Below are 23,326 nucleotides of genomic sequence, written 5' to 3' on the forward strand. Positions count from 1 at the left end.
CATCGAGGCAGCTGCAATGCAGCTCAGGGGTGCAGTGACTCCGATTGAGCAGACAGGGAGTCATGCGCTGGGCTGCCTCTATCTGGGGCAGGGGGGGGGGGGGGCAGAGGGGGTGGGGGGGCGCTCCATCTCAACAGCACCGGTAACACAATCTTAAAAATAAAACCCAATAACGTACAGGGCGCACTTAACCCTTCCCTCCCTGGACACCTGTGCAGGTGTAGCTTTAGCAGCAAAACGAGAGCCTTTTCTTTTTCCATTTATTTATGTATTTGTCAGACGTCTTTATCCAAGGCGACTCACACAGGTGTTCCAGGGCAGCACAGGGTTACAATGCAAGCTTCATATTTAAACACAGTGTAGTTTACTGCCAGTGCAAATAATAATACTACTACTAGAATACACTATGAACTAGGATGCAGCCAGTTAGGATCACAGCAAGTTATATCTACAGTGACATGTTAGCAGTGCGATAGTGCAAGGATAGTGCATCAGCTGAGGATTTGCTGAGCGTGTTGTTGTAAGTTTGATGGATTCTCTGCTCAGAGATCCCATTGCAGAGCAGTGTGAGTCAGTCCAGGTTTTACATTCATTCTAGGAGCTTAATAATAATAATAATAATAATAATAATAATAATAATAATAATAATAATAATAATAATAATAATGACTCCCTTGCATAGTAAGTTATTATTATCATCAATTTCTTAGCAGACGCCCTTATCCAGGGCGATTTACAATTGTTACAAGATATCACATTATTTTTACATACAATTACCCATTTATACAGTTGGGTTTTTACTGGAGCAATCTAGGTAAAGTACCTTGCTCAAGGGTACAGCAGCAGTGTCCCCCACCTGGGATTGAACCCACGACCCTCCGGTCAAGAGTCCAGAGCCCTAACCACTACTCCACACTGCTGCCCCATCATTATCATTACTATCATTGTCATTATTATTCTCATCATCATTATGATTTGATCTCTGGTTTGATCTCTCCTCGTCCCATCTCCATTCTGCAGCTCCCAGGAGATCCAGGCTGTGAAGGGTTAACGCGGGCTGTGTTAAGAATCTCTCTGCCTCTCTGCAGTGGATTTGATCAGCATTGCGCAATTCCTGTCTCCAGTCTCTCTAATCCAATATTATTTTCAGAAGAAAAAAAAAATCAATATTAATATTTTTTTTTTTTTAAAGGAAATGAAATCAAATCAAATTCCTGAGCCGTTTGGTTCTTTGGGGCCCGATAAACGAAACTCTAGGGAGTTGAAACTTTTTTTCTTTTTTTACAGTTTATTGTAATCTTTCAAAACAGCGTTTAACCTCTTACAGGCAGACACACTGTGGGCTGATCAAGCTGCTAGTAAAACCTGGACTGGGTGACACTGCTGTGCAATAGGAGTCTGATTCCCAGCCCTGCAGTCTTACCTGAAAAAACAGTCCTCTAAAGTCTTGTGAACTGGGCCTCTGGTTTCAGAACACAGCTTTAAATTACAGACAGAGGGAAAAGAGGTTTTAGATTAACCCCCCCCCCCCCCCCCCGTGTGTGCGTGTGCGTGCGTGTGCGTGTGCATGTGTCAGTTTTCTCAGATTCATGTTTCCTCTCCTCTCTGTAGCCTGAGAACCTGCTCCTGGCCAGTAAGTGTAAAAACGCAGCCGTGAAGCTGGCTGATTTCGGACTGGCCATCGAGGTGCAGGGAGAGCAGCAGGCATGGTTCGGTGAGTGAAACCATCAACCACAGAGACACACTGAGCCACGCTGAGACACACAGAGCCACACTGAGCCACACAGAGACACTGAGGCACACAGAGACACGCTGAGCCACACAGAGACACACTGAGCCACACAGAGACACGCTGAGCCACACTGAGCCACGCTGAGCCACACAGAGACACAGAGACACACAGAGACACACTGAGATACACAGAGCCACACTGAGACACACAGAGACACAGAGACACACTGAGCCACGCTGAGACACACAGAGACACAGAGACACACTGAGCCACGCTGAGACACACAGAGACACACTGAGCCATGCTGAGACACACAGAGCCACAGAGACACACAGAGACACACTGAGATACACAGAGCCACACTGAGCCACGCTGAGCCACACAGAGACACAGAGACACACTGAGCCACGCTGAGACACACAGAGACACAGAGACACACTGAGCCACGCTGAGACACACAGAGACACAGAGACACACTGAGCCACGCTGAGACACACAGAGACACTGAGACACACTGAGCCACGCTGAGACACACAGAGACACAGAGACACACTGAGCCACGCTGAGACACACAGAGACACTGAGACACACAGAGACACACTGAGCCACGCTGAGACACACAGAGACACAGAGACACACAGAGCCACGCTGAGACACACAGAGACACTGAGACACACAGAGACACACAGACACACTGAGCCACGCTGAGACACACAGAGACACAGAGACACACTGAGCCACGCTGAGACACACAGAGACGCAGAGACACAATGAGCCACGCTGAGACACACAGAGACACTGAGACACACAGAGACACACAGAGACACACTGAGCCACGCTGAGACACACAGAGCCACACTGAGCCACACAGAGACATGCTGAGCCACACAGAGCCACACTGAGCCACACAGAGACACACTGAGATACACAGAGACACTGAGACACACAGAGACACAGAGACACACTGAGATACAGAGCCACGCTGAGCCACACAGAGACATGCTGAGCCACACAGAGACACACAGAGACACTGAGACACACAGAGACACACAGAGACACACAGAGACACACTGAGCCACGCTGAGACACACAGAGACACAGAGACACACTGAGCCACACAGAGACACTGAGACACACAGAGACACACTGAGCCACGCTGAGCCACACAGAGACACTGAGACACACTGAGATACACAGAGCCACGCTGAGCCACACAGAGACATGCTGAGCCACACAGAGACACAGAGACACACTGAGCCACGCTGAGCCACACAGAGACACTGAGACACACAGAGACACACTGAGATACACAGAGCCACGCTGAGCCACACTGAGCCACACAGAGACACGCTGAGACACACAGAGACACACTGAGCCACGCTGAGCCACACAGAGACACAGAGACACACTGAGATACACAGAGCCACACTGAGCCACACAGAGACACGCTGAGACACACAGACACACTGAGCCACGCTGAGCCACACAGAGCCACACAGAGACACACTGAGCCACACTGAGCCACACAGAGACACACAGAGCCACACAGAGCCACACTGAGCCACACAGAGACACGCTGAGCCACACTGAGCCACACTGAGCCACACAGAGACACGCTGAGACACACAGACACACTGAGCCACGCTGAGCCACACAGAGCCACACAGAGACACACTGAGCCACACTGAGCCACACAGAGACACACAGAGCCACACAGAGCCACACTGAGCCACACAGAGACACGCTGAGCCACACTGAGCCACACTGAGCCACACAGAGACACGCTGAGCCACACAGAGCCACACTTAGTCACAGCAGGGGGCACTGCACAACACACGGTCCGGTGCAGGCTGTGTGTAATTCTAATACTGATAATAACATGACTGCTGCTGCTAACAGTGCTAGCAGTATTGTCGCTAGCCCGGGCGTGGCTCAGTCTCTGTCAGCGTGTTTCTGTGGCTGCGTTCCCGCCTCACGCTCCCTGTCCTTTCCCAGGATTTGCCGGAACGCCAGGATACCTGTCTCCCGAGGTGCTGCGGAAAGAAGCGTACGGAAAACCCGTAGATATCTGGGCATGCGGTAAGTCCAAGAGGAACTAAAAACAAAGTGCAACGACAAACGTTTCCACTAGAAGTCTTTCTCAGCGTCTTCAGTGTAAATTCAATGGCAAACGTTTCCACTAGAAGTCTTTCTCAGCGTCTTCATTGTAAATTCAATGGCAAACGTTTCCACTAGAAGTCTTTCTCAGCGTCTTCAGTGTAAATTCAATGGCAAACGTTTCCACTAGAAGTCTTTCTCAGCGTCTTCAGTGTAAATTCAATGGCAAACGTTTCCACTAGAAGTCTTTCTCAGTGTCTTCAGTGTAAATTCAATGGCAAACGTTTCCACTAGAAGTCTTTCTCAGCGTCTTCATTGTAAATTCAATGGCAAACGTTTCCACTAGAAGTCTTTCTCAGCGTCTTCAGTGTAAATTCAATGACAAACGTTTCCACTAGAAGTCTTTCTCAGCGTCTTCAGTGTAAATTCAATGGCAAACGTTTCCACTAGAAGTCTTTCTCAGCGTCTTCAGTGTAAATTCAATGGCAAACGTTTCCACTAGAAGTCTTTCTCAGCGTCTTCAGTGTAAATTCAATGGCAAACGTTTCCACTAGAAGTCTTTCTCAGCGTCTTCAGTGTAAATTCAATGGCAAACGTTTCCACTAGAAGTCTTTCTCAGCGTCTTCAGTGTAAATTCAATGGCAAACGTTTCCACTAGAAGTCTGTCTCAGCGTCTTCAGTGTAAATTCAATGGCAAACGTTTCCACTAGAAGTCTTTCTCAGCGTCTTCAGTGTAAATTCAATGGCAAACGTTTCCACTAGAAGATCACATTGAAAAAAATTGAAAAAAAGATCACATTTCGAAATCTAACATGAAACACTACTGAACTTCTGTTATGGCTTCCAGTAGCGATATTGCAGTGTCTTTGATTACATGATGTTAAATAAAGGATCTGAATTATGTTCATATATATATATATATTGTTAATTGTCTCAATCGTAAAATTCTCGGTGATGCTAAACGTTTGCCGCAGCTGTAGGTCTGACGTCTTGTTTCTTTGCCTGTATTGATGTACTGATGTGTTGATGTACTGATGTGCTGATGTGTTGATGTATTGATGTGCTGATGTGTTGATGTGTTGATGTATTGATGTGTTGATGTGTTGATGTATTGATGTGCTGATGTGTTGATGTGTTGATGTATTGATGTGCTGATGTGTTGATGTGTTGATGTATTGGTGTATTGATGTGTTGATGTATTGATGTATTGATGTGCTGATGTGTTGATGTGTTGATGTATTGATGTATTGATGTATTGATGTATTGCTGTATTGATCTGTGTGTCTGCGGTGGCTTTCATTTTAGGGGTGATCCTGTATATCCTTCTTGTGGGGTACCCCCCTTTCTGGGATGAAGATCAACACAAACTCTACCAGCAGATCAAAGCTGGCGCCTACGATGTGAGTAACAGGGGGACCCTGCCCCGGTAATAATAATAATAATAATAATAATAATAATAATAATAATAATAATAATAATAATAATGATTTAACCTTTATTTGAACAGGAATATCCCATTAGGGATTAAAATCTCTTTCTCAAGGGAGACCTGGTCAAGAAGCTGGCGTGCAATACAGAAATGAAACACAGAGCGATATTTTAAAGCACAGTACAACGCTATCAAAGTGTTTCTCAAGAGTGAAAGCACAGGCAAGCATTGCAAAGCACACAGAGGGACAGCACAGCATAGAAAAAACAGAACAGGTCAAACTCTGGTCAATGCACGGTATAGCCATCCACGAAGAACCACTGACCTGTTAAACACTGAGCCCTGCTGAATCTAGAAATGCTCAAAGAGATGTAATAAACTCAACGACAAACGCTTGAGTACAAGTCATTCTCGGCGTCTTCAGTGTGAATTCAATGGCAAACGTTTCCACTAGAAGTCTTTCTCAGCGTCTTCAGTGTAGATTCAATGGCAAACGTTTCCACTAGAAGTCTTTCTCAGTGTCTTCAGTGTAAATTCAATGGCAAACGTTTCCACTAGAAGTCTTTCTCAGTGTTAATTCAATGGCAAACGTTTCCACTAGAAGTCTCTCTCAGCGTCTTCAGTGTAAATTCAATGGCAAACGTTTCCACTAGAAGTCATTCTCAGTGTCTTAATAATAATTTCTCAATCTCATCAAAGGGTAGCCCAAATAAAAAAAGCAAATAATAAAACAGTTTTTTTTTTTTTTAATGAAACAACGGCACAGCGTTTAAAATGTCGTGATAGCAGGGCACAGTCAGCAGTGTCAGCGACTGGATCCTGAGACCCCCCCCCTACTCTCTCTCCCCCAGTTCCCCTCCCCGGAGTGGGACACAGTCACCCCCGAGGCAAAGAATCTCATCAACCAGATGCTGACCATCAACCCGGTCAAGAGGATCACCGCGCAGGAGGCTCTCAACCACCCCTGGGTCTGCGTGAGTACCGCCCCCTGCAGGACAGCTCCGGCACTACAGCACACACAGCGACACTCCAGAGACAGATCGGATTATTATAGCACTGCTAATAATAATAATAATAATAGTAATAATAATTTAACCTTTATTTAACCAGGAATATCCCATTAGGGATTAAAATCTCTTTTTCAAGGGAGACCTGGTCAAGAAGCTGGCGTGCAATACAGAAATGAAACACAGAGCGATATTTTAAAGCACAGTACAAGGCTATCAAAGTGTTTCTCAAGAGTGAAAGCACAGGCAAGCATTGCAAAGCACACAGAGGGACAGCACAGCATAGAAAAAACAGAACAGGTCAAACTCTGGTCAATGCAGGGGAGAGGACGTGGGGGGGGCAGTGGGGGTGGGGGATGCAATTTTATCATGCAGATTTACAGCGGCAGACTTTTCTGAAGCGCTGGGTGCGGTGCTAGACGCGTTCTCAGCCTCATCCCAGCCCTGCTCTGCGTTCTCTGTTTTGAGCCCCATGTGCCTCGTCTCTCTCCACAGCAACGCTCCACCGTGGCCTCCATGATGCACAGGCAGGAGACCGTCGAGTGTCTCAAGAAATTCAACGCCCGGAGAAAACTCAAGGTGAGTTTTTTTTTAGAAGTCTCTCTCAGTGTCTTCAGTGTCAATTCAGTGGCAAACGTTTCCACTAGAAGTCTCTCTCAGTATCTTCAGTGTGACTTCAATGGCAAACGTTTCCACTAGAAGTCGTTCTCAGTGTCTTCAGTGTGAATTCAATGGCAAACGTTTCCACTAGAAGTCTCTCTCAGCGTCTTCAGTGTAAATTCAATGGCAAACGTTTCCACTAGAAGTCTTTCTCAGCGTCTTCAGTGTAAATTCAATGGCAAACGTTTCCACTAGAAGTCTCTCTCAGCGTCTTCAGTGTAAATTCAATGGCAAACGTTTCCACTAGAAGTCTTTCTCAGCGTCTTCAGTGTCAATTCAATGGCAAACGTTTCCACTAGAAGTCTTTCTCAGCGTCTTCAGTGTAAATTCAATGGCAAACGTTTCCACTAGAAGTCTTTCTCAGCGTCTTCAGTGTAAATTCAATGGCAAACATTTCCACTAGAAGTCTCTCTCAGCGTCTTCAGTGTAAATTCAATGGCAAACGTTTCCACTAGAAGTCTTTCTCAGTGTCTTCAGTGTAAATTCAATGACAAACGTTTCCACTAGAAGTCTTTCTCAGCGTCTTCAGTGTCAATTCAATGGCAAACGTTTCCACTAGAAGTCCTCTATGATATGCAATGTAATACTCTTAAAGTCTGACCCCAAACTATTCAGTTGCATATATATGAATATATATGAATATGTAAACGATGTAGCAGCTCGTTTTAAACAGGAATCAGACACTGATTGGTTTCCGATGTTCTGGGAGAAAGCTTAGGTACGGAGATGTGTCGTCAGGAGAGGATTCAGGGAGCTTTTCTCAATAGCACTCCAGAGTGCCTGTCTTATATATCTTGCCTAACTGCGTGTGCGTGAAGCTGAACTTTGTGAACTCTGTTTACTTTCCTGACAATATCTAAACGCTGTCGATTTCGTGCTGTGAGTTTCAATGTTGTTCCAGACCCGGACGAAGAACAGAAGAACACTAGAACGCTAGAACACTAGAACGCTAGAACTCTAGAACACGAGAACGCTAGAACACGACAACGCTAGAACTCTAGAACACGAGAATGCTAGAACACGAGAACGCTAGAACACGAGAACGCTAGAACACTAGAACCCTAGAACACGAGAATGCTAGAACACTAGAACCCTAGAATGCGAGAACGCTAGAACGCTAGAACAAAAAACAATTTTGAGAATGAAAAAAGACCGTGTTCAGCTACAGTCAAAAGTTTTGCATCACTTAGAATTTTAGGATTGAGACATAATTTTAAAAAAACAAACTATAGGAACATTAATTTAGATATTTTATTTAACATCATGTAATCAAAGAAACTACAAAAATGTTATCACAAAAAGTCTACCGGAAGCCATAATAGTAGCATAGTAAGTATTTCATGTTAGATTTCGAAATGTCACATTTTTCAATTTTGTAGTTTTTTATTAAGTATCTGGAAAGCCACGAGATTGAAATTGTGAAGGCTGAAATGTGGCCTGTCCAGCTGTCCAGCAGTGACCCACGCTCTCTCTTGTTCTCCGCAGGGCGCCATACTGACCACCATGCTGGTCACACGGAATTTCTCTGGTAAGTAAAACACATTGGCGTATAAACCCACCTAAAAAAACTGTCTGTGCCTTTCACAATGCGAGCTTTGAAACCAACCAATCAGAGTTCAGCTCCTGACAAAGGTGGCGGCTCCTCCCACCCCCTTGTGTGATTGGCGATTGATGGTTGGAGGTCAGGGGTCAGGGAGCTTATGCAGTCTGCACAGCTGTCACTTGGAGGGGATGCAGGTTTGCTTGAATATATATTTGGTGGAAGTATTTGTCAGGTTGGTTCGATTTTCATTCAAACGCTTTTTGTGCCTGGTTCAATGCAGTTGAATTTGATACTTCGTTCGGATCAGTCTCCTCTGATTTTTTAGAGCATTTTACAGGAGAGCTGCTGATTCCTGGTGCTGTAAAATGCTCTGTAACACATTGAGCGTCTCTCATTACTGTGTATTTACAGAGCACTTACTCAGTGAATACATGTGTGATTACACAGCATTACAGTGTTGTCATGCATAGTTAGCATGTACTAAATGTGTAAATGTTTTTGGATAATATATGTAAGTACACAAGTGTATTCCAAAAAACGGTTAGGGTCAGGGTCCGGATTAGGGGGTCAGGGTCCGGATTAGGGGGGTCAGGGTCCGGATTAGGGGGGTCAGGGTCAGGGTCAGGATTAGGTGGGTCAGGGTCTGGATTAGGGGGGTCAAGGTCAGGATTAGGGGGTCAGGGTCAGGATTAGGTGGGTCAGGGTCCGGATTAGGGGGGTCAGGGTCAGGATTAGGGTGGTCAGGGTCAGGATTAGGGGGGTCAGGGTCAGGATTAGGGGGGTCAGGGTCCGGATTAGGGGGGTCAGGGTCCGGATTAGGGGGGTCAGGGTCAGGATTAGGGGGGTCAGGGTCAGGATTAGGGTGGTCAGGGTCCGGATTAGGGGGGTCAGGGTCAGGATTAGGGGGATCAGGGTCCGGATTAGGGGGGTCAGGGTCAGGATTAGGGGGGTCAGGGTCAGGATTAGGGGGGTCAGGGTCAGGATTAGGGGGGTCAGGGTCCGGATTAGGTGGGTCAGGGTCCGGATTAGGGGGGTCAGGGTCAGGATTAGGGGGGTCAGGGTCAGGATTAGGGGGGTCAGGGTCAGGATTAGAGGGGTCAGGGTCAGGATTAGGGGGGTCAGGGTCCGGATTAGGGAGGGTCAGGGTCCGGATTATGCGGGTTAGGTTCAGGATTAGGGGGGTCAGGGTCAGGATTAGGGGGGTCAGGGTCCAGATTAGGGGGGTCAGGGTCAGGATTAGGGGGGTCAGGGTCAGGGGGGTCAGGGTCAAAGGCTCTATCCTGGCTAAATAAATCCATTTATAGTCCTCTCTGTATAAAAACTCTCCACGAGTCTGATTTGTGAGGCCGTGTGTACGGAGAGCTGGCGAGATGACCAGAGGCTGTCAGCACAGATTGGGCCTCGCTGCTGTTTGAAAAGGTCAGGCCTCCTGCCTTCAGAGCGCTCTCTCTCTCTCTCTCTCTCTCTCCCTCTCCCTCCCCCTCTAGCTCTCTCTCTCTCTCCCTCTCCCTCCCCCTCTAGCTCTCTCTCTCCCTCCCCCTCTCTCTCACTCTCTCTCTCGCTCTCTCTCTCGCTCCCTCTCTCTGTGTTTGAACGGCTGATTCCATTTTTATTAAGAGAAGGGGTGAGTCACGCAGCGGGTTTATAAAAAGAATAGCGGGCAAGGCCAGGCTCCGGGGCTCTGAGGACTTCATGCCTGGAAGCTGCAGCACTTTGGAAATGGCAAATGTTGCGTTTTTATATATTGTGCTTAACAAGGCTTGCTTATGTCATGGATGGGAAAAGCCGCTGTTAGAAACCAGCTGTCCTTCAAGAGGAACGTTCAGCGGGATGATGATGTCACGATGACGTCACCATAGAATGTTCATTCCAAGAGGCTCCACAGTGACTCACTGGAAAATGAATTTGCGTTCTTTTTGCTTCCTGGCTGCATTTGTCCCATAGCAGAGATTTTTACTAATATATAATAATATATAATATAATATACAGCCGTGTGCGAATGTATCAGAACACCTCCTGATCTGCCATTGATATCCTTCATATACCCGCCTGCATGCAAACCTCTGGGTGTGAGAATTTCAATCTCCGCTCAGTAATCAGTGATATAGAAACACACTCGTGTGTGAAAATGTCAGACCGCTTTGTGCTTTAATCAGGCGTCTTAAACAACTTCTAAAAAGTCTCCTGCGTTTTATCGCGTGTGGCTCTGTGCTCCTTTTCTCGTGACTATTTTAAATGAATCGCACGTGTGGTCTGTTAAAATCATCCATTAAATGAGACAATCGCCCACTTGCCTGTTTTGGAGTTTCACCTCCAGCAGTTTGATTTCAGACGCACAGTAAATCAGAACTACAGAAGCGATGGGGTGTCCTAATACACGGGCACGCTGCTGTGTGTAGACTGTACATATATATTTAGAGAGAGAGGGAGTTCAGAAACAGCGCCCAGCTCTATCAGCAGGATGCTCATCAATCACTAGAAATACTTGATGAAGAAAAGTGGCTGATAAACTGGAAGCTCTCTGTTTTAATAATGAGCCGCACCTCCTTCTTCAGAGAGCCTGGTAGAAATAGCCGGGCAGACTGACGCTGCTGTTTCAGTGTGGGAGACTGACAGGGGGAGTGTTCTGAGAACACCGAGACTCTGACCGTTCCGAGGTGGAGTTCCGATTCTAAAAGGAATGCTTCACAGTGACTGACAGGGGGAGTGTTCTGAGAACGCTGAGACTATGACCGTTCCGAGGTGGAGTTCCGATTCTAAAAGGAATGCTTCACAGTGACTGACAGGGGGATGTTCTGAGAACACCGAGACTCTGACCGTTCCGAGGTGGAGTTCCGATTCTAAAAGGAATGCTTCACAGTGACTGACCAGGAGAATGTTCTGAGAACACCGAGACTCTGACCGTTCCGAGGTGGAGTTCAGATTCTAAAAGGAATGCTTCCAGGTTCAGACCATGTGGGGAAATAGTCTGAAGTCCTGAAATCAATTTTTCTTTAAAAAAAAAAGTCATTTTAAACAAGCGTTCATTTGATAAAAACAGTCTTCTTTCATTTTCAGCTGCTTCCTTCTTCTTCTTCTCTTACTAACATTTCCTCCTTCTCTCTCTCTGTCCCCCCTCCATCTCTCTCTCTCTCTCCCTCTCTCTCTCTGTCCCCCTTCTCTCTCCCCTTTCTCTCTCTCCCCTTCTCTTGCCCCCCTCTCTCCCCCTCTCTCACCCCCCCTCTCTCTCTCTCTCTCTCTCTCTCCCCCCCCCTCTCTCTATCTCTCTCTCTCTCTCTCTCTCTCTCGGGTGTGTGTAACAGTTGGCAGACAGACCACGGCTGCTGCTGCTGCTGCTGCAGTGACTGCTGCTGCCTCTGCCGCCACCACCACTTCAAGCCTGGTGGAACAAGGTAGCCACGCAGCCACGAAACTCGCTGTCTGTCTGCCTCTGTCTCTCCCTCTGTCTGTCTGTCTGTCTCTATCTCTCCCTCTGTCTCTCTGTCTCTCTGTCTTCCTCTGTCTCTCTGTCTGTCTGTCCATCTGTCTCTATCTCTCCCTCTGTCTGTCTATCTGTCTCTCTCTCTCTCTATCTGTCTGCCTCTCTCTCTCTCTCTCTCTATCTGTCTGCCTGCCTCTCTCTCTCTCTCTCTCTCTCTCTCTCTCTCTCTCTCTATCGGTCTGCCTCTGTCTCTCTGTCTCTCCCTCTGTCTGTCTCTCTGTCTCTATCTGTCTGTCTGTCTCTCTGCTGTAAAACAGAGAATGCCTGCAGTACCACATCTTCCCATTACATATCTCTATATATCTCTGTAGATATACCCAGCTGTGGCCGAAGGTTTTGCATCACCTAGAATGTGAAGATTGAGACATAATAATAAAAACATTTTAAAAAATAAAAATAAAAAACTATATGAAACGCAATTTCGACCTTTTATTTAACATCATGCTTTTGGCCAGAGCTGTACTTACAGCAACAAACGCTTGCTCAAACTCCCTCTCCTTCCTTCCCTCTCCCCCTCTCCCTCTCTCCCTCTCCCTCCCTCTCCCTCCCTCCTTCCCTCTCCCTCTCCCTCTCCCTCCCTCTCCCTCCCTCCTTCCCTCTCTCCCTCTGCCTCCTTCCCTCTCTCTCTCTCTCTCTTATCCCCCACCACCACAGCCTGCCAGTCAGACCTCCGAATGCTGCATGTGTCAGCTGGCCTGGGTGCATGTGCCGAGGGAGGGAGGGAGGGAGGGAGGGAGGGGGGGGCTATATTGGGATTGGACGATAGAGAATTCCCAGTTATCTGTGTCCGGAAGGACAGGGCTGTGTGGAGCTCCGATCGACTGTGCGTTTGCAGCAAAGCTGGTTTCCGTTTCTGGCAGTCGGGTCCAGGGGCTTGTCCTGCTTGCCAGACAAAGATCCAGTCTCTCCAGCTCTGTTCCCAGTTTGCCCAGTTGCATGGGGGCTACTGGTCTTGTGCATGCAGAATGGATGGGGCGCTGTTTTTTATCTGTCCAGCCAGCGAGAGGGGAGGTGGGGCAAGAAAATAACTTCTGAAAACCTCTGAAAAACTTATTTAGAACCTCTTAAAACCTCTTAATCCACACTCAGCCACACCTGCCTGCGTTCTTTCAATTCTAGAGGTGGGGGGGGAATCTTAAAATCTTCTTAAAAACGTCTTCGGTAGGCTTGCGCTGAGACTTGGAATCGCTTTTAAGAAGTATTTATCGACAGGTATTTAATAAATGATAATAATAATCCATTCATTGATGGTGTTGATTTCAAAACAAGAAAAGCCGTCCTTCCCTCACCTTTACGATCGAGTACACGGAACGTTGGAAAGTGTCGTCTCTTCAAAGCAAGTTTACAGACTTAATCTGAACGTGCTTTTAAAGAAACCTCGAAATCGTGGACCCAGAACCCTGAGACCATCCTCAGGTAAATTTGTTCCACAGAGTAGATTCGTGTCTGCTCAGTTGGGTTATAGAGGAGAGCAGGGCATGCAACTGACGCCGTTTTGGCTCCAACACGGAGCCGGCGCTGCATAGTAAACCATAGAGCCGCTTGAGCCATCATGGCTGACCCAGGGACGCAGTTTCAGCATGGGACTCTTTTTTTTCTTGCTACTGCTGTTGTTGTTTGTTGACTGTTTCTCTTATCTCTGAACCAATCTCTCTTTTTGAACCCCGCTCTCCTCCGCTCTCCTCTGTCTCTCTGCTCTTCTGTAATGTTGTCGCAAGGTAAGCAGGGCCTGTGCTTCTTCAAGAGCCCTTCGGTATGGTTGCTGCATGTCTCACCACGAGCTCCGTGTTCTGTCACACCAGTAACGTCACTGCTTGTTTTAACAAAAATAAATAAATGCGGTCACTCATTTTGTTTAGGAGTTAAGATTGTATTTTGGTATTTTGTTAAAGGAATCTGTATAATATATTTTCTTAGCCTCTGTGTCTATGTTCCTCGTTCTTTGCAATGACTCGGTTTCACATCAGCCATTGCAAAGACTAACCCTCCACTGGGACCCACACTGTACAGGGCTCACATCCGCTGAGTTTCTGCTTAAACACTGGAAGCTGCTCATTCTAAGGGCAAGTAACTGGAGTGGTGTAATGAAGTATGAGAACTAATTACCAGGAATCCTAGGAATCCATTTGCTGCGGAAAAACACAGATTTTCTCCGCTGTCTGGGATGAAAAAAAAAAAAAAAATTGCTAATCCTCTAATCCTCCATGCAGGCAATATTGCTTTACATGTATGTGAACATACGTGTGCAATAAAGCTGCTCCTGGCGTGTCACATTGAAACTGAGCTGCAGTTCAAACCTTTTATTTCAATTGCAGAATAACGCAGCAGTGTGGAGTAGTGGTTAGGGCTCTGGACTCTTGACCGGAGGGTCGTGGGTTCAATCCCCGGTGGGGGACACTGCTGCTGTACCCTTGAGCAAGGTACTTTACCTAGATTGCTCCAGTAAAAACCCAACTGTATAAATGGAGAATTGTATGTAAAAATAATGTGATATCTTGTAACAATTGTAAGTCGCCCTGGATAAGGGCGTCTGCTAAGCAATAAATAATATATTTTTAATGGGAGAATTTTTTATTTAATTTTTAATTGCGGAAAACTAGGATCCCTGCTAATTACTAATCCGAGTGCAATAGACGGTCTTGCACGACGCATGCTGGGGCAGGAATACTTCGTCACGCTGCCCTTTCCCATTCACGAGACCTTCCTGTGTGCATATTGTAGGACGCATTAACACAAGTCCCTTACAAGCTGCACGTTTGTGTCCGAGCGTGCGAAACATCCCCCCTGCAAACTGAACCAAACAACTAAGTAATGTGTGACCTGTAGAAAGGGGGAGGGATTTTAACTGTACCCAGGGCTGGTTATTTTATCAATGCATCCGCAGCCTGTGGAAAACAAGAACTACAGCTCCCAGCATCCCTCACTGTTACGACTGGTGCTGAGGCATGTTGGGAGCTGTAGTTTTTATTCTGATTTCTTGTAGCCCTGATCATTTTAGTACGACTTCTTCAGCTGCCGGTATAAAAAAAAGAACTACGGGTCCCATCATCCCTCACTGTTACGACCGGTGCTGAGGCATGCTGGGAGCTGTAGTTTTAGTAGGGCTGGGGTGGGTGCAGCACATTCAGATCCCTGTCCCTCTCTGCTTAGCCTTTGTTTGCTCAGAACGAGGGTGCAGATCAGTCAGGGCCCCTCTTCTGAGCTCCTGAGCTGTTTGGTGTCTTGGTTTTTCTCCTAACCCTGACGTAGAATTGCATCCCCAGGAGTTTGGTTTGCTCTCCTCGTGAACGCGGTCCATGTGATCGTTTCTCGGGGACAGACAGAAGCGTGGCGATTGCTGCTCGCTCGGTTATTATTACATTATAACTATTAAACTGTGTCTCTCTCTCCCTCTCCCTCTCTGCAGTAGCGAAGAGTCTACTGAACAAGAAAGCCGATGTGAAGGTAAGTGCGCCTCTGTCTGTGTGTGTGTGTGTGTATGCGTGTGTGTGTGTGTGTGTGTCTGTCTGAGTCTGTCTCTCCCTCTGTCTCCCTCTCCTTCTCTCGCTCCCTCTCCCCCTCCCTCCCTCTCTCTCTCCCCCCCTTTCTCTCTCTCTGTGCTGCTGTCTGTCTCTCTCTGTCTCTGCGTGTCCCTGGCTCTGTGACTCTGTCAGTGCCTGCTCTCTCAGGCTGTGCTGCTGTCCTGTCTCTGTCTCTCTCTGTCTCTGCGTGTCCCTGGCTCTGTGACTCTGTCTGTCAGTGCCTGCTCTCTCAGGCTGTGCTGCTGTCCTGTCTCTGTCTCTCTCTGTCTCTGCGTGTCCCTGGCTCTGTGACTCTGTCAGTGCCTGCTCTCTCAGGCTGTGCTGCTGTCCTGTCTCTGTCTCTCTCTGTCTCTGCGTGTCCCTGGCTCTGTGACTCTGTCTGTCAGTGCCTGCTCTCTCAGGCTGTGCTGCTGTCCTGTCTCTGTCTCTCTCTGTCTCTGCGTGTCCCTGGCTCTGTGACTCTGTCTGTCAGTGCCTGCTCTCTCAGGCTGTGCTGCTGTCCTGTCTCTGTCTCTGTCTCTGTCCCTACGTGTCCATGGTTCTGTAACTCTGTCTGTCAGTGCCTGCTCTCTCAGGCTGTGCTGCTGTCCTGTCTCTGTCCCTACGTGTCCATGGTTCTGTAACTCTGTCTGTCAGTGCCTGCTCTCTCACAGCTCCACAGCCTGACCGCATCGCCTGCTCTGATGCAGTAAACCCTTGAGAAGGTAAACCTGTTAGGATAGACAACTCAGTGAGCCCAACAATACCACTGTGAGGGATCGACTAGCTAGGGATCTCAGCCACTGAGTGGAGCAGGCTCGGCATCAACACTGTACACTTTGTGAGTTCACAGTGAAAGCATGGGAAAGCATAGAGAGGCATGGTAAAGCATAGGGAAGCATTGTAAAGCACAGAGAGGTATGGTAAAGCATAGGCAAGCATTGTAAAGCACAGAGAGGTCTGGTAAAGCGTAGGGAAGCATTGTAAAGCACAGAGAGGTCTGGTAAAGCATAGGGAAGCAATGTAAAGCACAGAGAGGTCTGGTAAAGCTAGGGAAGCATTGTAAAGCACAGAGAGGCATGGTAAAGCATAGGGAAGCATTGTAAAGCACAGAGAGGTCTGGTAAAGCATAGGGAAGCATTGTAAAGCACAGAGAGGTCTGGTAAAGCATATGGAAGCATTGTAAAGCACAGAGAGGTCTGGTAAAGCATAGGGAAGCATTGTAAAGCACAGAGAGGTCTGGTAAAGCATAGGGAAGCATTGTAAAGCACAGAGAGGTGTGGTAAAGCATAGGCAAGCATTGTAAAGCACAGAGAGGTCTGGTAAAGCACAGGGAAGCATTGTAAAGCACAGAGAGGTCTGGTAAAGCACAGGGAAGCACTGTAAAGCACAGAGAGGTCTGGTAAAGCATAGGGAAGCACTGTAAAGCACAGAGAGGTCTGGTAAAGCATAGGGAAGCACTGTAAAGCACAGAGAGGTGTGGTAAAGCATAGGGAAGCACTGTAAAGCACAGAGAGGTGTGGTAAAGCATAGGGAAGCATTGTAAAGCACAGAGAGGTGTGGTAAAGCATAGGGCAGCATTGTAAAGCACAGAGAGGTCTGGTAAAGCATAGGGAAGCATTGTAAAGCACAGAGAGGTCTGGTAAAGCATAGGGAAGCATTGTAAAGCACAGAGAGATGTGGTAAAGCATAGGGAAGCATTGTAAAGCACAGAGAGGTCTGGTAAAGCATAGGCAAGCATTGTAAAGCACAGAGAGGTCTGGTAAAGCATAGGGAAGCATTGTAAAGCACAGAGAGGTGTGGTAAAGCATAGGGAAGCACTGTAAAGCACAGAGAGGTCTGGTAAAGCATAGGGAAGCACTGTAAAGCACAGAGAGGTCTGGTAAAGCATAGGCAAGCATTGTAAAGCACAGAGAGGTCTGGTAAAGCATAGGGAAGCATTGTAAAGCACAGAGAGGTGTGGTAAAGCATAGGGAAGCACTGTAAAGGACAGAGAGGTCTGGTAAAGCATAGGGAAGCACTGTAAAGCACAGAGAGGTCTGGTAAAGCATAGGGAAGCATTGTAAAGCACAGAGAGGTGTGGTAAAGCATAGGGAAGCATTGTAAAGCACAGAGAGGTCTGGTAAAGCATAGGGAAGCATTGTAAAGCACAGAGAGGTGTGGTAAAGCATAGGGAAGCACTGTAAAGCACAGAGAGGTCTGGTAAAGCATAGGGAAGCACTGTAAAGCACAGAGAGGTCTGGTAAAGCATAGGGAAGCATTGTAAAGCACAGAGAGGTCTGGTAAAGCATAGGGAAGCATTGTAAAGCACAGAGAGGTCTGGTAAAGCATATGGAAGCATTGTAAAGCACAGAGAGGTCTGGTAAAGCATAGGGAAGCATTGTAAAGCACAGAGAGGTCTGGTAAAGCATAGGGAAGCATTGTAAAGCACAGAGAGGCGTGGTAAAGCATATGGAAGCATTGTAAAGCACAGAGAGGTCTGGTAAAGCATAGGGAAGCATTGTAAAGCACAGAGAGGTGTGGTAAAGCATAGGGAAGCATTGTAAAGCACAGAGAGGTCTGGTAAAGCATAGGGAAGCATTGTAAAGCACAGAGAGGTGTGGTAAAGCATAGGGAAGCATTGTAAAGCACAGAGAGGTGTGGTAAAGCATAGGGAAGCATTGTAAAGCACAGAGAGGTCTGGTAAAGCATAGGGAAGCATTGTAAAGCACAGAGAGGTCTGGTAAAGCATAGGGAAGCATTGTAAAGCACAGAGAGGGATGGTAAAGCATAGGGAAGCATTGTAAAGCACAGAGAGGTCTGGTAAAGCATAGGGAAGCATTGTAAAGCACAGAGAGGTCTGGTAAAGCATAGGGAAGCATTGTAAAGCACAGAGAGGTCTGGTAAAGCATATTACAAAAATGTTTTGAAACTACTAGGAGCAGGATGAGCTCTGATGGGCTGAACGGACTCCTCTCGTTCGGGGAGTTCTGTTCCTGTTTTTCCTCTCGACTCTCCGTCTCTCTCGCTCTCTTTCTCTTTCTTTTCCTTGCTCCTTCGCTCAGCAGTCTCTCTCTCTTCACCTCCCTCGTTCCTTGTCCGCTCCGCCAATCTATTCTAGTTTGCCATGCAGTGTCATGAAACCTATTCCTTTGAGCAGCTAATGCTGAGGGAATGCACAGAGGCGCTTTGTGTGGCTTGGAACCTGTTTTTTTAATAATTTTTTTTGTATTTATTTCAATCTGGGAGGACCTGCACCAGTCCCAGTGTGTCCCAGTGTCCCAGTATCAAAGCTCTAACTGGTCACCAGCTGGAGCCAATACAATACACTACATTACAATACAATACACTACAATACACTACAATACACTACACTACAATACACTGCAATGCAATACACTACAAAACAATACACTACAATCCACTACATTACAATACAATACACTACAATACACTACAATACAATACACTACACTACAATACACTGCAATGCAATACACTACACTACAGTACACTACAATACAATACACTACAAAACAATACACTGCAATACAATACACTGCAATGCAATACACTACACTACAGTACACTACAATACAATACACTACAAAACAATACACTGCAATACAATACAGTAGAATATAATACACTGTAATGTAATACAATACACTACACTACACTACACTACACTACAATGTACTGCAATTCAATACACTGCAATACAATACACTACAATACAATACACTACAATATAATACACTGCAATACACTACACTACACTATAATACAATAACTACAATACAATAACTACAATACAATACACGGCAATACAATAACTACAATACAATATCTATAATACAATGCAATGCAATAACTACAATACAATACAATACACTGCAATACAATAACTACAATACAATAACTACAATACAATGCAATGCAATAACTACAATAAATACAATACACTGCAATGCAACACAATACAATACAATACAATACACTGCAATACAATACACTGCAATACAATACACTACAATACAATACACTGCAATACACTACACTACACTACACTACACTATAATACAATAACTACAATACAATACACTGCAATACACGGCAATACAATAACTACAATACAATAACTACAATACAATGCAATGCAATAACTACAATAAATACAATACACTGCAATGCAACACAATACAATACAGTACAGTACACTACAATACAATACAATATACTACAATACAATACATTACAATACAATACAATACAATACAATACAATACAATACACAGCAATACAATACCATACACTACAAAACAATACACTGCAATACAATACAGTAGAATACAATACACTGTAATGCAATACAATACACTACATTACACTACAATACAATATACTGCAATACAATACACTACAATACAACACACTACAATACAATACACTGCAATACAATACAATACAATACACTGCAATACACTACACTACACTACAATACAATAACTACAATACAATACACTGCAATACAATAACTACAATACAATAACTACAATACAATGCAATGCAATAACTACAATAAATACAATACACTGCAATACAATAACTACAATACAATACACTGCAATACAATAACTACAATACAATAACTACAATACAATGCAATGCAATAACTACAATAAATACAATACACTACAATACAATAACTACAATACAATACACTGCAATACAATAACTACAATACAATAACTACAATACAATGCAATGCAATAACTACAATAAATACAATACACTGCAATACAATAACTACAATACAATACACTGCAATGCAATAACTACAATACAATACAATACACTGCAATACAATACAATACACTGCAATACAATACAGTACACTACACTACAATACACTGCAATACAATACACTGCAATATAATACAATACAATACAATACAATAACTACAATACAATACATGACAATACACTACACTACACTACAATACAATAACTACAATACAATAACTACAATACAGTACACTGCAATACAATAACTACAATACAATACACTGCAATATAATACAATACAATACACTGCAATACAATACAATACACTGCAATATAATACAATACACGGCAATACAATACAATACACTGCAATACATTACAATACAATACACGGCAATACAATACACTACACTACACTACAATACAATAACTACAATACAATACACTGCAATACAATACAATGCACGGCAATACAATAACTACAATACAATACACTACAATACACTGCAATACAATACAATACACTGCAATACATTACAATACAATACACTGCAATACAATACAATACAATACACTGCAATACAATACAATACACTGCAATACACTACACTACACTACAATACAATAACTACAATACAATAACTACAATACAATACACTGCAATACAATAACTACAATACAATGCAATGCAATAACTACAATAAATACAATACACTGCAATACACTACAATACCATAACTACAATACAATACACTGCAATACAATAACTACAATACAATACACTGCAATGCAATAACTACAATACAATACAATACACTGCAATACAATACAATACACTGCAATACACTACACTACACTACAATACAATAACTACAATACAATAACTACAATACAATACACTGCAATATAATACAATACAATACACTGCAATACAATACAATACACTGCAATACATTACAATACAATACAATACACTACACTACAATACACTGCAATACAATACAATACACTGCAATACAATACAATACACTGCAATACATTAGAATACAATACAATAACTACAATACAATACAATAACTACAATACACTGCAATGCAATACAATAAACAATAGATGGATAAATCCAGACTCTCTTCCAGTCTTTGTATATCTGGGTTCATGTGGAAGAGTAGAAGCGAATGCATGAGGGCTCATCGGAGCCGGGTGCCACTTTAACACCTCATACAACACCATACAAACAAACACATGAAAAATATATCCAGGATCCGACCACAGTGTATTCATTTCCATGTACTTCCATAATGACGGATTGCTGTATATGCATCTGTTTCTTTAACTGATGAATTAATTTATTAATTTCCATTATTTTATTCACATTCTTTCATTCTTTCTCCCCTCTCTCTCTTTTTGTCTCGCCATCATTTCAGAAACGGAAATCCAGCTCTTCTGTTCAGTACATGGTGAGGATCACCTTTTATTAAACTGGCTTCACTTTCGGGAGGGGGGGGGGGGAGGGGGGGGCTGGTTGTGGGGAAGCATATCAGCGTCGCACGGGTTCCCGGGGCAATCGAGTGCCCAGCGCAACGCTAACATGCTTCCCCCTCACACACCCGCACCCGTGGGGAGTCTTTTCAGAAGCTGCTTTTGCTAGTCAACAACGATTGAAGCAGAAACAGCAATCTGACACTGCGATAGAAGATTCAGAAGATTCTTTTAGAGAGAGAGAGAGGAAACGGAGAGAGAAAACAAGAGAGAGAGAGAACGAGAGAGAGAAGGAGAGAGGAAACGTTTTCAGGCAGCTTTTTTTTGCGTGCACCGTTTTTAAGCGAGCAGAGATCGAGCGAAGACGATGCAAACTCGGAATTGCTCGGGCATGGAATCGCCTTTCAGAAGTATTGATCGGCAGCTATTAAATAAATCCCTTCATTAACGTGTCGAGATCAAAACCAGGCAAGCCGTCCTTCCCTCACCTTTACACCGAGTACCCAGCGCTGGCGACTAGCTCCCACGCCCAGGGGTTTAAAAAGCGGATTGGAGGTTTACTTTCCTCTCATCCGGGGACATTTTTACTGCTGTGAACCGACAATGATTTGGTGATTTGGTGATTTTAGTGATTTGGTGATTTGATGATTTGGTGATTTGCTGGGAATTACCCACCAGATTGAGCCGGCTGTTTTAAAAGACGATTCAGAGAAACAGCAGCTGTGAAAAGCAGTGCATTGTGGGAGAGTTGAGATGTGAAAAGCAGTGCATCGTGGGAGAGTGTGGAGCTGTGAAGCAGTGCATTGTGGGAGATCGTGGAGCTGTGAAGCAGTGCATTGTGGGGTTATATGCAACTGACGCAGTGCATTGTGGTAGAGCGTGGAGCTGTGAAGCAGTGCATTGTGGGTTGTATCTGGCTGTAGCGGTGTTCTTGAGAGTGAGCTGTGATCGCTGTGTGTGTGTCTCAGTGTGAGCCGTGTCTGTCTGTCTGTGTGTCTCAGTGTCTGTGTGTGCGTGTGTGTGTGTCTGTCTCTGCGTGTATGTGTGCGAGTGTGTGTCTCTGTGTGTGTGTGTGTTACAGTGTGAGCCGTGTCTGTGTGTCTGTGTGTGCGTGTGTGTGTGTGTGTCTGTCTCTGCGTGTATGTGTGTGAGTGTGTGTCTGTGTGTCTCTGTGTTTGTGTGTCTCAGTGTGTGAGTGTGTGTGTGTTAGTGTGTGTGTATGTGTATCCCTGTGTGTGTGTGTCTCTGGGGGTCCCCTGGTGTGTGTGTGTGTGTCTCTGGGGGTCCCGTGGTGTGTGTGTGTGTGTGTGTCTCTGGGGGTCCTGTGGTGTGTGTGTGTGTGTCTGGGGGTCCCCTGGTGTGTGTGTGTCTCTGGGGGTCCTGTGGTGTGTGTGTGTGTGTCTGGGGGTCCCGTTGTGTGTGTGTGTGTGTGTGTGTGTGTGTCTCTGGGGGTCCCGTGGAGTGTGTGTGTGTGTCTCTGGGGGTCCCGTGGTGTGTGTGTGTGTCTCTGGGGGTCACGTGGTGTGTGTGTGTGTGTGTGTGTGTGTGTGTGTGTGTGTGTGTGTCTCTGGGGGTCCTGTGGTGTGTGTGTGTGTGTCTCTGGGGGTCCCGTGGTGTGTGTGTGTGTG

General features: G+C 45.3%; 1 pseudogene; it reads left to right on the forward strand.

Annotated features, from left to right (window-relative positions):
- The window catches only part of LOC117970922 (calcium/calmodulin-dependent protein kinase type II subunit beta-like), a 40,326-nt pseudogene that overhangs the window by 4,985 nt on the left and 12,015 nt on the right, over positions 1 to 23,326 (forward strand).

Source organism: Acipenser ruthenus, unplaced genomic scaffold (genome assembly GCF_902713425.1).
Source record: "Acipenser ruthenus unplaced genomic scaffold, fAciRut3.2 maternal haplotype, whole genome shotgun sequence".
Lineage (NCBI taxonomy): Eukaryota > Metazoa > Chordata > Actinopteri > Acipenseriformes > Acipenseridae > Acipenser > Acipenser ruthenus.